Source organism: Ursus maritimus, unplaced genomic scaffold, assembly GCF_017311325.1.
Source record: "Ursus maritimus isolate PB19 unplaced genomic scaffold, ASM1731132v1 scaffold_11, whole genome shotgun sequence".
In the NCBI taxonomy this organism is placed as follows: Eukaryota; Metazoa; Chordata; class Mammalia; order Carnivora; family Ursidae; genus Ursus; species Ursus maritimus.
The window spans coordinates 26,739,110-26,756,292 of NW_024423453.1; positions in this window are offsets into that span (position 1 = coordinate 26,739,110).

The following is a 17,183-nucleotide window of genomic DNA, read 5'->3' on the forward strand; positions in this document are numbered from 1 at the left end:
GCGTCAAGTTGTTGACAGTTATATATCTAAGTGGTGTGTGATTTTTGTATTTTTAATTTCTGAGTAATACACAAATTATTTCTGTTGTAAGAGATTCAAAACAATCTAGAAATATATCAAGATAAATGTGAAAGTCCCTTTTTCAGTGACTTCTCTTGCACTGCCTCCTCTTTTCCCCCAGGGGTAATTACTATGAACTCTGATAGCTGTGCATTTTTGCTATCCTGTTTTAATGTGTTTATTACAGATGAAAGAAAGGAAGGAAGGAAAGAAGGGAGGGAGGGAAGGAGGGAGGGAGGGAGGAAGGAAGGAAGGAAGGAAGGAAGGAAGGAAGGAAGGAAGGAAGGTAGGTCAAGATTTATATAAAAGGGACTATACATATTTATCTGTGATATCTTTTAGTATTTCCTTTGGAGAGCTTTCTAAATCTGTTTCTGTCTAGCCAGATGCTTTTAACTATAAAATTGTATGCTATAGATTAGACTTCATATCTATAGCCTAGATGTGATCTAATTTATCCAAGTTCTCCCATATAACAAACATTTGGGTTATTTTCACTGCTGCACTAAATATATTACACCTAGTTTTTGGACAGAAATATAATAAATTATGGGATCTTACTTAGTACTTAGAAATGGCCTCAAAGTTGTTCAGCATTATGTATATATTTTACAATATTTTTCCTCTAAGTCTTTTTTTTTTTTTTAATTTGTTTGAGAGAGAGAGAGCATGACGGGGTGGAGGAGGAGAGGCAGATGGAGAGGCAGAGGCAGACTCCCCACTGAACAGGGAGCTTGATGCAGGGCTCAATCCTAGGACCCTGGGATCAGGACTCAAGCCGAAGGCAGACACTTAACCATCTGAGCCACCCAGGCTCCCCTCCTTTAAGTCTTAATTTGCAGTATTAATAGACTATAATTTAGACTTTATTTTTAAATTTTTTGACTTTAATTTGAAATTATTCAATTTTTAAAATGCTTAAAAAATGTGTGCTGTTTGCTGAGTGCTATATAATATATATGGTTGGGTTTGTTAATTGTGAATACATTACATATATTTTAAATTATATTTTATATTCTTATTCTCTTTAAATCTCTAAAAATATATTTGAGACATCTTAAAAATACCACTATATTTTTTTATTTATAATTTTCCCCTACATTCTAAACAGCCATTTATCTTATAAATATTTTATCATTTATCATTTTATCATTTTTACTTTTAGTCATGGCACTTGTAAATAGTACACAGCACTTTTTGTTTGTTTTAACTTAGGCATTTTGATTACTGAGTTGAATTTTTTTTACTCTTATTATGGTATTTTATATTTTTCAATTTGGCAAAATTTTGTAATCTGCTTCCCTAGCTCTTCATATATTCATTCCCCTCTTCCTCTCTTACTTCTTTAATTTGCCCTTTCATTCTTCTAAGTTAGAATGGCTTTTCTTGTTTCTTGGTTTCCACCCTTCTTGATTCAATATATTGATTGTATATCTCACTTTTGATCTAATTGTCATCCTCAAATTTTTTGTTGCTCATATTTGGAAAAGCTAGATTGACATCTAGTGTTAGTAAGTATCATTGAGAATTAAATACGATCTTTGAAGCTACTTATCAGTTTTCTTCTCCTTTATAAAGTTACAGAGAAAATTTTATATACCTTCTGTTTCTTTGTTTAACCCATCAGATGTTCAGATTTTTCTCTGTAATAATGGTATAATTGCACCTATATAATGAAATTGTTGTAACAACTGATTGAGATAACAGTTGTGCCTATGTTAATCACCTGAAACATGACAGATGGTTAGCAAATGGTATTTCGCTTATCCGTTTCTTTCTTTTTTTAATCAGTGTATCTATATTACGATTATAATGTTACAGATGTCATTATTTTTCCAAAAGAGCCTAGAATTATGATATTTGTATGCTAATGCTCAACTATACTGTTCAAAACAAATTGTTTCAATATCTCTCTACTATATTGTATGATAAGGACATACAAAGGTAATAGGGTTATGATACACCATCGATATTTCATAAGGATAACCCCCAAATTGTGAATTTGTGTATTAGCTAATTTGTGTATTAGCACATAGTGCGGCAGTATATATTTGAAAAATATTAAGTATACTAATATTTTTAGTATCATTTAATTATTTTAAATTTTGCTTTAGCATATTCTTTGGTCGGTTTCTGATTGTAGATATCACCAGATGTAGGAGAATATTTGCTATCTCATGCTTTAACATTATGAAGAGTGTTAAAATACATAAAGGAAGAATTACGAAGAAAATCAACAGAGCAAGAGACATAGTTAATATTCAAGGTACAGATATTCCTTCTAAATAATCAAGGAAAATTACAAGAATAGGAAAAAGAGAAGAGGCAGCCAAGTCAAGAGGAACATGAGATGGAAGTAACGGATGTATTTCTAACATCCAGACAATCAGGTTTCCTTTATGTGATTTTCATGTTTGGTGCATGACAAAGTGATATGCCAGAACATGGAGTTTTACTGCTCAATAAAACTAGAGATGAGGACACCCTATGAGGCAGGTGTTCAGAGGGATGCGGAGTTTTGTGGTTGGAGAGAGAGAGGCTCCCACTGAACAGCATGCAGATGTTAAAACAGAAAGTCCCCCAAATGAGGAGGGCTGCTTGAGAACAGGATATTCTACCCAGCATAACTGGATACAAATATGGTCAAAATGTAACATCTCAAATCAGTAAAGCTCGGGGAATTTAATGTTATAAATTAGAACATTTCTAAATTATTAAGTCTTTTAAAAAATATTTTAATTAAAATGTCCATAATTTGAACCGTATTTTTTTAAATTTTTCACTCATTAATGTTGATAATTTTGTTGCACATTTATGCCTTAACTATGTGCCAAGTATAGTGCGTGCACACTGTGAGGAATCCCATAGTAAATCCCATCGTTATCCTGTACTGGATATGTGTAGATTAAAAGCTAGCTTTTCTGTGTCTCGATTTTTTTTCTTTTAAATAGTTATGGTAAGGTCTTAAGGGTTAGAGTGAAAATAAATAAAGTAACTTGTCCAGTAGCACGTCTGGCACATATCTGGTTCATAATAAATCATAGTTTCCACATTCTCCACTTACGACTAAAATCTAATTAGTCATTACAACATGCACAAATTTGATTAGGCAGTTACCATTCAAATATGTGCAAACTTGAAATTATTTTATTTTCTCAGTTACATATGTCTTTCTTGGCTTTGAACCAACCTGCATTTTCTGGATGCAGCCATCTTCTCATAGGCAAGTTCTGGTGTGACATGTTGGCAGCACCCTACCCGTGGCCTTACTCAGGGCGCACCAGCTTGACCTCCAAACGTCAGCTGCAGTGCTTTGCCTCTGGGCTCTCATGCCCTTGGCCCCACTGTAACGCCTGTAGGGCAGGCTCTGTGTGCCGTACAATTAACATCCCCGTCTGCTGACACACACACTCGGACAGAAACAACGGGAACTGATGCATAAAGACCCCAACTCTATCACCTGCCAGGTGAGATCATTCGGAGCACCCCCGTGAGACTGCCTCCAGTGTTCCACACTGGCAGCTGGCTTGATAACGTAGCCTTCTCATTTCTCCAACCCTCTCTTTTCACTTCTCAAATACACTACTTGCGCTGCTTCTGGGAAATAATGAATAGATCATCTCACTCAGCCCAGGCCAGTGACTACAAAGCCTACTCTGGTATTACAATTCCAGCTGCTCTCAAGTGTTTCAGTTGCCCACATAATTCAATATTGAGGCTTTCTTTCAAGTGTATTTAGCTCCCTCTCGAAACTGTCACCTGTCTTGCTTCTTTTCAAAGGGTGTGACTCTGTCTGGGAGCAGGCACCAAAAAGGAGAGTCTGATGACATAATTTGGGACTCATAAAGACAAATAGGGCAGTGCCAGCCTGTGGTTTCAGCCTGATTTAGAGCCAGTCAGGTGGTCTCGACACTGCAGTGTCCGCACAGCGTGTGTGTGACATATTTGGTGTCCTCCAACGGTCTCTCAAGCAGGTGGTTCTTTATTGCCGAGGACTCCAAAGCAGCAGCTGTGTCTCCTGTCGCTTCTCCGCTGCAGCACACCAGCACACGATTGACCCCTTCCCTGTTGGGTACACCGCCCCACTTCTGCCCATCATGGACTACCACGGTCCTTCAAAGAGTCTAAGGAAATGGAGGGGGCCTCTTCTGCTTCTCCGAGTGCCTATTGTTGTCATTTGGCCTGCGCGTGCTGGCTATTCCAGTGAATCTTTCATCTTCTGATATTTCTATTTGAACAGAAACAAGCACTAGTCTTTTTCCCTCCCTCTAAATCAAACTCTTAACTCTGAAGGACACATGTATCTTCCCTACATTCAAAGCCAATTCCAAGAAGATGATAGGGTTAGAGTGAGAAGTGTTCACAAATTCAGCTCTTTTCTGTAAATGACTCCTATCCCCTTCTGAATCTTTGTTCTTTTGCATGGACAAGTTTGTGTGGAAAGCCATTTATAACCCACTGGTATTCAGCCACCTAGAAAGTCAGGCAGGGCAATATCTAAAACCACAGCCAGCATTGCTATTAATTTAGAATGTGAGATGAAGAGCATTCTTATTCTGAGATATGGAACTATTCATTGCAAAGTGCTGTTATTTGGGGAACCATTAGGCAGTTACCATTCAAATATGTGCAAACTTGAAATTATTTTATGCATTGCATAAAATCATTTTGATGAAATGATACACACACACACACACTTATCTATGATATATATGTATATACGTTTATTTATATGAAGTCAGCAACAAACAATTAAGTCAGTATATTAGCAATGCATGCAAAAATATCAATGTAATTCATTGATTATGGGAATAATTAGAATGAGTTCAGGGACAAGAAGCTGTTTGTTGCAGTTGCTTATCTTATTTCAACAGTGCCCATCATCATGCTTTGCAAGATCTTGTGCCCACCTGACTCTCTCACCTCACCTTCTGCCGTCTTCTACTTGGATAGCACACCCCAGCCATACTGTTCTTTCTGTCCTTGAAAAGAGCAAGATTCCTTCTTTTGCACTAGCTGTTCCCTATGCAAGATTTTGAATGTGCTGTTCCCTGTACTTGTACTATTCTCCCAAGATGTTTAAATACATTTTCTACAGCGTTCTCTTCCTCATCCTTTAAATCTGCTTAAATATTGAAGTGCAATCGATATCATTTCACACTATTTCATAGCACCCATTATAGCCAAATTTTATACAAATATTTGCTTGTTCGTTTTATTTGTTTTCTCAGGAGATTGTAAATTCTACTTGCTGGATTCCTAGTGTCTAGACCAGTGTTTGACACATAATGGAGTTCAATAAATATTTGATAAACAGAAGAAAGTATAAATGAACCAAACTTGAGCTAAAAGTCTTGTCAGAATTAGTTTTTGCCCCGCTTAAGCTTTTCATTAGAAATGTTTTAGGTTATCATTGTTTTGCTTATATGTCACTATAAGCAGGTACAAAAGGATTAGAACTTGAACTGGTTAACTTTCTTAAGGACACGATAATAGAAGCAACATAAATTTATGCATTTTCATAAACATTTAAACAAGAATATGAACTTTTCACTAGGCCTATTGTGAAAGTGAAATAAAAACTTATAATTTAAAATCTTTAGTGCTAATTGAGGTTGATCATCAAAATCCCAGTATTTTCTAATGATCTTGAAATGGGATCGCTGTGAAAATACAAATCTTTATCTTCCAAAATGTCTAGCCACTTCTTATTATATAGAGTTAATAATTGCCTTAAACATATAAATTCAGCTTAAATTTAAAACTGGAGAAAAATAAGTTTGCTTAATTTTCTGGGTTATTAAAGTAAAACTAATTTGTTAGAATTAAGCCAAATCTAGCTTTAAGCATTTCATACTACCACTCAGAAAATAACTAAATGTAATGAATTTTACTTGAACAACTTATTATGTGTGAAGGCATTTAGAGTTTGTCTAAATTTCCTGGGGATAGAAGTAAATTTTTTTCTATCTTCTCTACATCTGTGTAGTGTTCAAGGTGGTAGATAAAAGCACTGAATTGCTTTGGTATTTATTCCTTTTTGTCATGTATCAGGAGGAATCATTTATCATACAATGTGTAGGGACAAATAAGTACATCTCTGGATGTAAAAATCTAAATAAAATGATTTCCTAGAAACTAGTGTTCTTCTCATTCATTCATTCAACAGATGTTAATTGGTCACTGGCGATATCTGGCTCTCTTCTAGGACCTGCGACACAGTAGTGAGTAAAACAGACAAAAATCTCTCACGGAGCTGACAATTTAGAGGGGAGATCATACAAGTATGTAGTGTTAGATAATGATAAATGTTAGGGACAAATTATAAAGCAAGGAAGCCACGTCTGACTTGTTGGGGAGATGAGATTGTAGATCAGGTAATGTGGCAGATCCAGAACATGAAATGATCAAAACTTCAGACTGCACTGATCGGGGTTGCAAATGAAAATCTGTCATTGATAATAAACTCAAACACCTTTCAGATCAAATGAATAGATAGAAATAACATTTGACTTTCAATGTTATTAAGTGCAAGACAATACAGTTAGGGAAGATAATAGTTTCAAGATTGTGATTTCTCTCTGTCTACCATAACTAAACATTAGGGATTCAGAATGTAAGAGACTTTTATATGAATGACTATCTCCCCAACCCAGTGCAGCATCCCCAAAAGACATTTTATGCAATGCAAATATCTCATGTATGTAAAGAGGTTTTGTGATTAAAAGAGTCTACATAATCAGCAATTTTTATCTTATAATTTACATATATATGTGCTAGAAAACATATTTAATAAATCCATATTCATATGGGGTAATATGTTTTTTGAAATTCACTAAATGAGATAACTGATTACCAAGCAGCTATCGTATTCTAAGTGATCTCTTTAGTAATAAGCTTTAAACATTATGGACTTTGTCTAAAAAAAATCAACATACTATCTAGTCGGTGCTGCATTAGACAACACTGTGTAAGTTAAATTTTGATAACTTCCTATACCAACTGTAAAACATTTTCCTGTTTGTTTTAAGCCCTGGCTTTAAGAACTCCTTTTGTTCATATTAAAGGTTCTATTAAGGCAATATAATTTGAAAAGGACCAAAGTTCACAAAAATAGTAGAGCTCAAAAGGAAAGCTACTGTATATGCTTTTTTTCAGTAAGTAATGTTTATTAAATATTCCATTGGCAAGAAAAAAAACAATGTAATGTTATTTTGAAGAACATGTGTCAATCAGAATCCTGCATATATGAAGAGTTATATATTGATGTGCAGAAGTTCCAGATGAGTAATGATTGGTCTCTATTCAAATCTTGAGTTAAAGTTTCATTAATTCCTACACTTATGCACTCATCATTCATTCACTGGTTCATTCATTAACTACTTACCAAGCATGTGTCTCATGACCTTAAACTGTGTGAGCTTCTAGAAATATGACCATGAACAATACAAACATGGTCTCTGTCACAAAATATTGGTACTATATACTAAGTGCACAACTTAATTATAGTCAACAGAGATGGACGGGACACTAAAATGGTGAGGGAGTGAAAAGACATGAAGTATGGTTGATCTGTCATGATTCAAATGATCCTTGACTCCCTTTCTCCATGAACTTTTACCATCACCAACTGTGTATTTGCACTCTCCAGACTTTCTTCCACTGGAACTTATTTATACAGATTTATGATTAATTTGTTTGATTCACAATTATAGCCGACTAAATAGGTAAAAAGTACAAAGTTCAAAGATGCATCATTTTGTATATTTGTATGTGGTCAAGAATATTAAAAAGTTTTTCTCTTGTTCTCTATCATATTTTTTCTAGGAAAAATCATTTTTCCTACAGTATTATAAGAACAGGAGCTACAAAGGTACAAGAGATGATATAGAAAATTTATCTGTTACATATTCCTAGAACATTAATATAAATATAAAATTATGACAATATTTAAGAGTAAAATATTTAAATTTGTACAAAACTTTATAGTTGGGGAAGTGGTTACATATAGGGTATTTTCTTGAATCTTCAGAAAATCCTTTGCTCTAAGAAGACTTGCTCTAGGTTAAAGAACTAATAAATAGTAAATAATCCATTACAACTTGGTCCATATCAACAAACTTTTCTTGAGTTTCTCACCTATTCTTCCAATTAGTTTGCAAACCTCTGATCCTGGTACCTGAAGTCCCAACCACACCACTCATTAACATAAGCAAAATAAAGCCTTTTAACTTGTTTATTCTTATTTGCATATGTGTCCTTGGCCTAGAAATCTCTATGATTAGAGAAGAGCTATTTAGAACTGTTGGTGATATATTCCAATTGTATAAGAATAAATAAAAGTTATTTAATCATAAATCATAAAATCTCAGGGTTTGATGGACATAAAGGTCATCTCATCCAATCATTCAGTAAGACTTAAGACGTATGTTCAAGTAAATCCAAGTTATATTAACATACTTGCCCTTTTAAGAAATAGCATGTTTTTATTTGACAAGAAACTGTTTAACCTTTACCAGAAAAAGTAGGTGGTTTAAACAAAAATTTTTCATAAATTAAATTAATATTGCTCCAGGAAGAAAGATTAGTATTTAAAAGTAATAAATAAAATGAAACATTTATCATTTGTCTATTATATTTGGGAAACTTCAGCAGTTGGACTCTTATATGCATGCAAAATTCACTCTTGCCTTTCCCCTGACATTTACTCTCCAATGATATATGTCAGAGTAAGGTCTGAGCCTACTATGGAACTTAGACTTCAGTGGACTGGGGAAGTATGTAAAATATACAAAGTTTTTCTTACTCGCTTTGTTTCCATTTTCTCTCCCCGTCAGTATATTTCAAGTTGTACAATGTTTTGAAACCTGTTCTGGGCCTTGATCTAACTCACCCTATCTGTTCATCTCCTTTGAGACATTAACTGTCACACCTTCTCTTAACTTTCAAAACCAAGCAATTTTCTAACTTAAGATAATGTGAGGTAGTCCATTCAATGGGAGATTAGTTCACTACTCTTTCCTTCTCCTATTAATTTATATGCTTTTAAAGTGTGCATTTCTGTATTTGTCATTTAAAAAAAAGTAAAATTTAGCTGGAAATGAGGCAGGTAATGTTTAGACTTGGTCGAGCTGTTTAGGCTTCTTCAAATCACATAGGTAACTTTTGCCTACTCCTTTGTTGTCATAATTCCAACATAGGTTTGATGACGTTCAGTTCTATGAAGTAAAACAAATTTACGTAAACTGTGATTAGGACAGACACTTAAATACTTCTTAGTTCTTTTTCTTTCCATGTATTGTTTGTTTCTTGATAAAGTATTCAAACAACAAGTTCTATCAAGCCTGATTTTAGTGGGGTTTTTGAAAGTTACTAATTTCTTGTGAAACTTAAACATTTAGATTAATTACGGCATTTCATAATTACCTGGGTGCTATATCATATGTAACTTTGAAATTATTTCAAAAGTTTGCTTTGTATTACATTTTATCCATTTTAATGTTACTGCTAGAAGCTCTGAGCGTCGCTAGCTTTTTATTATGATCACTTTATTCATTTCAGAGGTTTATACATTTTTCAGTGTGATTTAAGTTTATATTAATATGCTATAGATAACATCATTTTTTATTCAGTTTATAGAGACTTTGCCAAATATATTGACTTGGATTTAATTTATTATATTTCTGATTAGAAAGGTTATATGTGCAGTGTATAATTTGTATAAATTAGTGGATCATGATTTAAGTTCTGTAGAGACTTTATTAAATTTATTGTGTATAGACCTTAATTCAATATTTGATATAGAAAGTAATAGAGATTTCTGTAGTTAACATATTCATGAGAGTAGATATTCATGAGTGGATAACTTATGTATATATATCTCAGTAATAACAACTGCATTAAAATAGAAAATCACTTTCAGAGAAAATAATCACTTTATATTATACCTTGCATTACAAATATATTTTGATATCTTTACAGTATTTATTATAGAACTTTGCATTGTAGTAAGGACCTCAGAGATTTGGTTCAATCTGAATAATCATATTATGTTTCTCAGGTATCATTTTAAAAAATCATCTAAGAAAAGAACTCAATAGCAACTAAGGATTTTTTCAGAACAGTATATATTTGTCATTTTTTTTCATTTTGAAGAAGACCAAAAATTACATTTAGAAATCTTAAAGCCTTTTTTGAAATTTATTATTAAAGTGTAGTTGACATAGAAATCCTTAAACATTAATCTGATTCTCAAAATAATAATCCAGACACTATTGTTGAAATTAGATATTGTATGATATTTGAAAATCCTTGACACATTCTTTCTCTCCCAATTGAATCAAAAAGTTTATATATGCCATATTCTTCCAGATTTTTTGATAAAAGTTGTCGCCTATACTAATCATGTTACTGAAGAACGTGACTATAGTTGGAAAAATAGAGCAATAGGTACTTAAAATACTCAAACCTTTTACTTTTCCCACAATGCCAGTTGAAAGCTGAGTTCTTGGTAGCATATTGATATGCTAGAAAATATGAGTGAACTGAAGAAGTTCATTAATGAATTAGTCAATGAATGAGGGAATATGGCACATGAGATAGTCCTTGGACCTTCTGTTTTGACTATGAAAGGAATCCTGATTCACTAGAACACTTTCAAATGAAGTGGCAATGCACAAGTTAGAAAGAAGCTTCCTGTCTATATCAGTCAGGGTTCAAACAGAGAAGCAGAACCAGTAAAATTACATTATACATACCCATTAGATAGATAGAGTGATATATTTTATTAGTTATTTACATATAAAATTATATATCTATATATGGATATATTACAAGGAACTGGTTTATGCGGTTGTGGGGCTGGCTGAACAAATCAGAAGTCTATAGGGCGGATCCTCAGGAGGGGGTGACCATGAACAAAATGGAACCCCACAGAAATGAGCCAGGGCTGTTGTCCACAGTGGAATTTTTCTTTCCCTCAAAAAGCCTCAGCCCTGCACTTAAGACCTAATCAATTAAGTCAGGCACATCAAAGGTAACATCCCTATTTAAGGTAAACTGATTAGAGACCTTAATAAATCTGCAAAATTCCCTACAAGAGCACCTAGGTTAGTGTTCGATTACCTTGGAACTGCAACCTAACCAAGTGAATACATCATGAAGCATCACGATGCTCATCTAAGAGCTCATTCATTATACTTGACTTTATGTCCAATTTGTAACCTACAGAAATGTGGAAGACTAGTAGTGAATTTTGCTCCTTCCAAGAAATGGGTAACACTTCCATTGACTGCTCTGCATTCTTGCCTTCTCTCTTTTTGAATATTTAGACCAAACATGGACCCAGACATTTTGGAGTGATATAGCAATGTAATGTTTTAATTGCCAGGTCATATTATTATTATTTTTTTCTTCTTGGTCATCGAACGTTTTTCCCCTATAGCTCAACCATCATTGTACTAAAGCACAAGAGTGATAAATGGATGGACTTAATGACTAGACCTTTTAGGATACACATACTAAACCATGTAGGACACAAAGAAGAGTGGTTTTTAAGTAATTGCATCTCAAAAAAAAATTCTTTGCTTTGTCAAACTACAGATTTATATTTCTACAACCATCTTCAGAGTCAGGACTATTTTTTTTCTTTTTCCTGAAGCACAAAGCTCCAAAGAGAGGGGAAAAAACAAACAAACAAACAAACAAACAAAAACAGCATGAAAGGAAAGTTATGTTTGGACATAAAATATGAAATATGGAAATGCACGTCAAAAAGGCACTTATTGATAAACTAATAAAATACAACATTAAGTAATTCAGGCTACCTTAATTCACTTGGTGATTACCCCAGAGTCCCAGATGGATAATAGTTTGGAGGTACAAACTTTAAGGGTGCTCCAAAATCTGGACAGAGGGTACCATATTAAAGGCCAGGCACCAAAACACTTTTCTCACAGTTTATATCATCCACATATCTTCTCTTCACTGAGCCCTAACACATGTGTATGTGGAAGAGGGGGTTCTGAGGAACAGCAGATGGGCTGAGCACAATAACATACCAGGTCCTCAGGTAGTGGGAGTGGAGCTATGGGGTGGATCTGGTCTTTTATGCTTTAGATGGTAGACTTACTCTTGCTCCATGGTCACACACATACAGAAAATTAGTTTTGGGGTGGGGGTAGGAGTTGTTAGGTGCTTGACACTCACTATAGAAGACAATGAAAAATTTGAGGAAGTAATTAAGGGGAAAGTTCAAATGCATTGTCTGTGTCTAAATCTGCTTTATCTCTTAAAATGCCAAGAGGTTGAGAATAGAATGCATGTTTCTGGGGGGAGTCTGAGCAAACTAATAATGTTACTTTTGATAATCACAGTTGCCTTTGAAAAATGGAAAATTGCCCTCCAGGTAAAAAGTATTAAAATTATTATAAACCATTGAAGGAGAAGTGATTCACTTCTGAGTAAATTAACATCGTCTACTTAATTAGCCTTAATAAGTATAAATAAACTACCATTTAGTTTTACGAGGTAGCAATGTATTTCCTAAAATAAATAATTTTAACTGATATTCAGATATATAGTATTTAATGTTGCAGAAGAAACATACATTAATGATCTCATTTATGAAGAATAAATATGAAATAATAACTAGCAAAAACATAAGAAAGTACTTGTGGCAAATTTATGAGTAATAACAAATGACATAATATAAATATTTATAAAATTTCTTTAATATAAATCAAGTACATCTTGTGTAAAAATACCTGTTTTCAAGTTTGAAATACTAGACATAAAATCTTAAGAATTTCAAATGCATCATTAAAAGTGGCAATTTTGCCAATTGGTTTTATTACAAAAATAAGAAATGGATCTAGTTTATAAAAATGCTAAAAACTATATTAATATTTTTTGGAAACAGCTATGAAAAATAGAGTTATGGTAACAAAGAGGGTTGGGAAATATGCTTTATCTTACTAAAATCTAATACTAATTCCTTTGTTTAAAGATTGTGACTAGTTCAGGTGTTTTGAACATTTTCAAGTTATTTAATACTTAAGAGCAAAGTTTAAAATCTCACCTATTGCTCTTAAGCATGCAATTGAGATGTAAACTTTAGCTGAATATATGAGCCAAAGTACTGGTATGACTCTCCTCCCTAACCCCCACTAATATGAGTAGAAAACCAAATATCACTTCTATGTGAAAATAAATAAAAAATGAAATGATCATTCTTCATTTATGGAAAGAAAAGGTTATTTTTTCTGTTTCTTCAGCAGTTAAGTTCAATGTTGGAGTTTAAGGTGGGGAGAAGAATCATTTTTATCCCTTAGTTATTATTTACTACAAAATAGAAATGAGGTGTGATTTATGCAGTACATTAGACACAGCTTTACTGTTCTCAAAAACTGATAAATTACTAAATAAATGAAGATATCCTAAAGCTGATCACAACATGCTATTAAAGCATCCTTAAAATAGATAGTACCCCGCTGGTTCTCATGGGCACCAACATATTTCTAGTAATCCAGAGTAAGAGATTTAGTTGAATTGCTAATTGCATACATGAAACTAGGTCATATAATCTGCCATTGAATTAATTATATAAATACAAGTGAGTCGTGCCACATTTTGTATTTTAGCAAGTTAGCATCTTGGTTATGATAGTTTGCATCTTAAAAGAATATTTTATTTCTGCTCAGAGGAACATTTGCCGAAAACATGAATACTATTTTTTAGTACAAAATTCTAAAACATATATTTTTTTCATATATACAATGTATACCTCTCACTTTTCCTTTTTAAAGATAGTGCAGAATTAAGATGTGAAGATTAAAGTTAACTTTTAGTCAATACTGGAGACAAAATGATATTACTATTATGACAAATGGAGAAATGATGTTGAAAATTATGTTAAGATGGTTTTAAGACTAAGAAAGGTATTATTATTATAAACCACTTTTTACCTTCAATTTGAGAAATAAACTCTATATATATATATATATGTACAAGATACACTTGCCACAAACAAATAAAAGATTATCCAGAACCATGTGCAAGTCTGTACTATGTCCTCTAAGTCATGCTCTGTAAGTACATTATGTCCACATGAATTCCAATTTCACATTTCCTAGTGTAAACTTATACATAATATTTCATTTTATCCAGAGTAAATTTCATTTTGATAAAGAATGATGTCATTGAATATATATTTTTATAAAATGTTTATTTAAATTTTATTGTTCTTTTTTAACAGTTGAAAGGTATAAAACAATGAATGCACAAATTTGAGTTTTCATGATGAGATTATATATTGTTCTTTCGGAATTATTATTTACTTTATAAATATAATCACTATAAACTAAAATTACTAAAAATGTAAATGTGTGAAGGAGATTTGAACATATACGTTCATATTTTTGAAGAGTTTCAGAAATATAATTCTATTCCAAAGTACTCAGTGACAAACATGGGGAAAGGGAATTTAAGAGTATATGTACATATCCCATAAAAGATGAATGGTTCTCAGAGTACTGATCAGTTCACTATTTTTAATAGATAAATTAAAGGTAGATATGTAGTGGTCAAAATATAAATATTGTTTTTTTGCATATTAATGTAAATTACTATTATGTGTACTTTATTAGCTGGCAAACTATGTACCTCGTGTAATCTGATTTAAACTATGCAAATTATTATCTACTACTTTTAATACCAAGCTTGTTTTCCATGCACACACACACACACATGCACACACACACACACACACACGTAGCCTATAAGTTTACAGAACATATACTGTAAATGAACTTTCATTTGCATAAAATCTATACATCTCTTCTTTTTCCTAATTTTCATACAGGTGAACATATGATAATATTGTTTTATCATTCATCTGTAATATCCAGAATAATATGATTGGCAAGAGTTGGTGGAAATTTATAAATAAAATTATATATTTCATATATATTTGAAAGTGTTAACACATCACTTTCTAGCTTGCATATAAAGGTGAAAAATCAAGACCTCCAATTTTTTGAAGGTTAAAAATAATTTCATAGGAAAACTATATCACTAGATTTTCAATCATCCAGCATTACAAGCTTTATATCAGGCCTAATTCTTGATATGGTTTGAAGTATTACAGATATTAGGGCAAATTTGAGAAGAAAAATATTATTTAAAGGTAGAATATAAGTAAAAGTATGGCAGACTATAAAATAAAAATATGTAAGGAAGTTCTAAAGCATTTTTTTCATCACACAAAATTTTATAAAGAAACCAAATCTTACTGCATGGATGACTCTTATTTGTGACTTAAGAACACTGACAGTTTAGGGGCACTCAGTGGCTAAGCGTCTGCCTTCGGCCTAGGGCATGATCCCAGAGTCCTGGGATCCATCCCCGCATCGGGATCCATCCCCGCATCGGGATCCCTGCTCCGCTGGGAGCCTGCTTCTTCCTCTCCCACTCCCCCTGCTTGTGTTCCCTCTCTCTGCTCAGTCAAATAAATAAATAAAATCTTAAAAAAAAAAAGAAAAAGAACACTGAAAGTTTAAGTGAGATTATATCACATACATTGATGTTTAATTTAGATCATTAATTCACCATATAATCCTGGACAAATCAACTGATCTTTATGATTCTTGATTTTATGTCTCATAAAACAGTTGAAATATTACTGTATAATAAGTTATGAGTAATATAAATATAACTTTACTGAATATCATGAAGATTTAATACAATAAGGAATATAGAAACACTTTTTAAAATAGTCTATTTTCCAATTTTGCAATAGTAACAACAAAAAAATTGCTCACCACCATCAATAATGTTATTTGCCTTCTTGTGCCTTCTCTCATTTTATGTACTAGTAATTTGAAAAGCAAACACACAAGACAATTTCAATCACACACTTTCTCTTTTGAAAAAATCTTACGGAAAATTTGTGTTTAGAATGATTGTCTGCATAAATAGCTCTGATTTGGAACTGAAAACTGCTAAATCCTATTTTTAAGTATCTTCCAGAAGCCAAGTTGGTAGATACCTCTATAAGAATTGCATTAATTTACTTGGATGAATAAAATATCCATTTTTCAAAACCTGGTGCTGGCAGAAACATCACGGTCCAGACCCTAATGAATAGTAGCAGCGACGATGATGAGGATAATGATAAAGAAATAGTCACCATTTTCTTGGAAGTTTAGGATGAGACAGCCTCTATATTGTGCTCTTTAAATTTTTAGCTCTTTGAATTCTCTTATTCACTCTGCATTTGATACAGCTGTAGTTCAAAAACAAAAAACCGAAGCTCAGAAATGTTAAAAATTCTGTGAAAATACACAGCCACAAGTGAAAGACACAAAATTTAAGTGGTGATTATTTTAACTCTAGAGTTCATGCTATTTCCACTATATCACATAGCCTTAATCTTCTTGTGAATTAGTAAGATAAAACATGAAAATTATGTGATACAATATAAAGTTCAGAATTAGTATTAATATGATAGCTTTTAATCTGCAGTTAAGTATTAAACAGATTAACTTTACCAACATTGAGCACATAACTAGCTGAAATATTTTAGCATTTTAAGCATAATCCATAATTGAGAAAATATATACACACACAAATATTCCTTTCATTACTAAAGAAACTTAGTACTAAAGGTAGTAAAAGTTACTACCAAAGATTCTGAATACTTCCAAATCCATATGTTATCAGCAGCGATCCTTGTAACCTGGTAGCCATCTTCTCCCTCTCGATGGCCTAGTGGGCCTCAGAACTGATGGCCTGCTACCAATTAATATTAATGTTTCCTCTCCTGATACTTCAGGCATTTCTCTATATATTCCCTTTGAAATTATAAAATAAATGGATGGAACGGCACCAGAGTGATCTTTTAGATATTACACCAGTTCACATCAACCTTCCACAAGTAATATTTGGAAAGTACAAACTCTGGGTCTTGGTTTGTAGTCAGTGCAACGATTTGACCTGGCATGCCAAGGATAATCATGGTTTGTGCATGCATCTTGTTCGAAATTGTCCTTGTTCGGCTCCTATCACTCACTGCTGCTTACCCCGCTTCACCTTCCTGGCACGAGTTTTGTTTATATTTTTAGTAG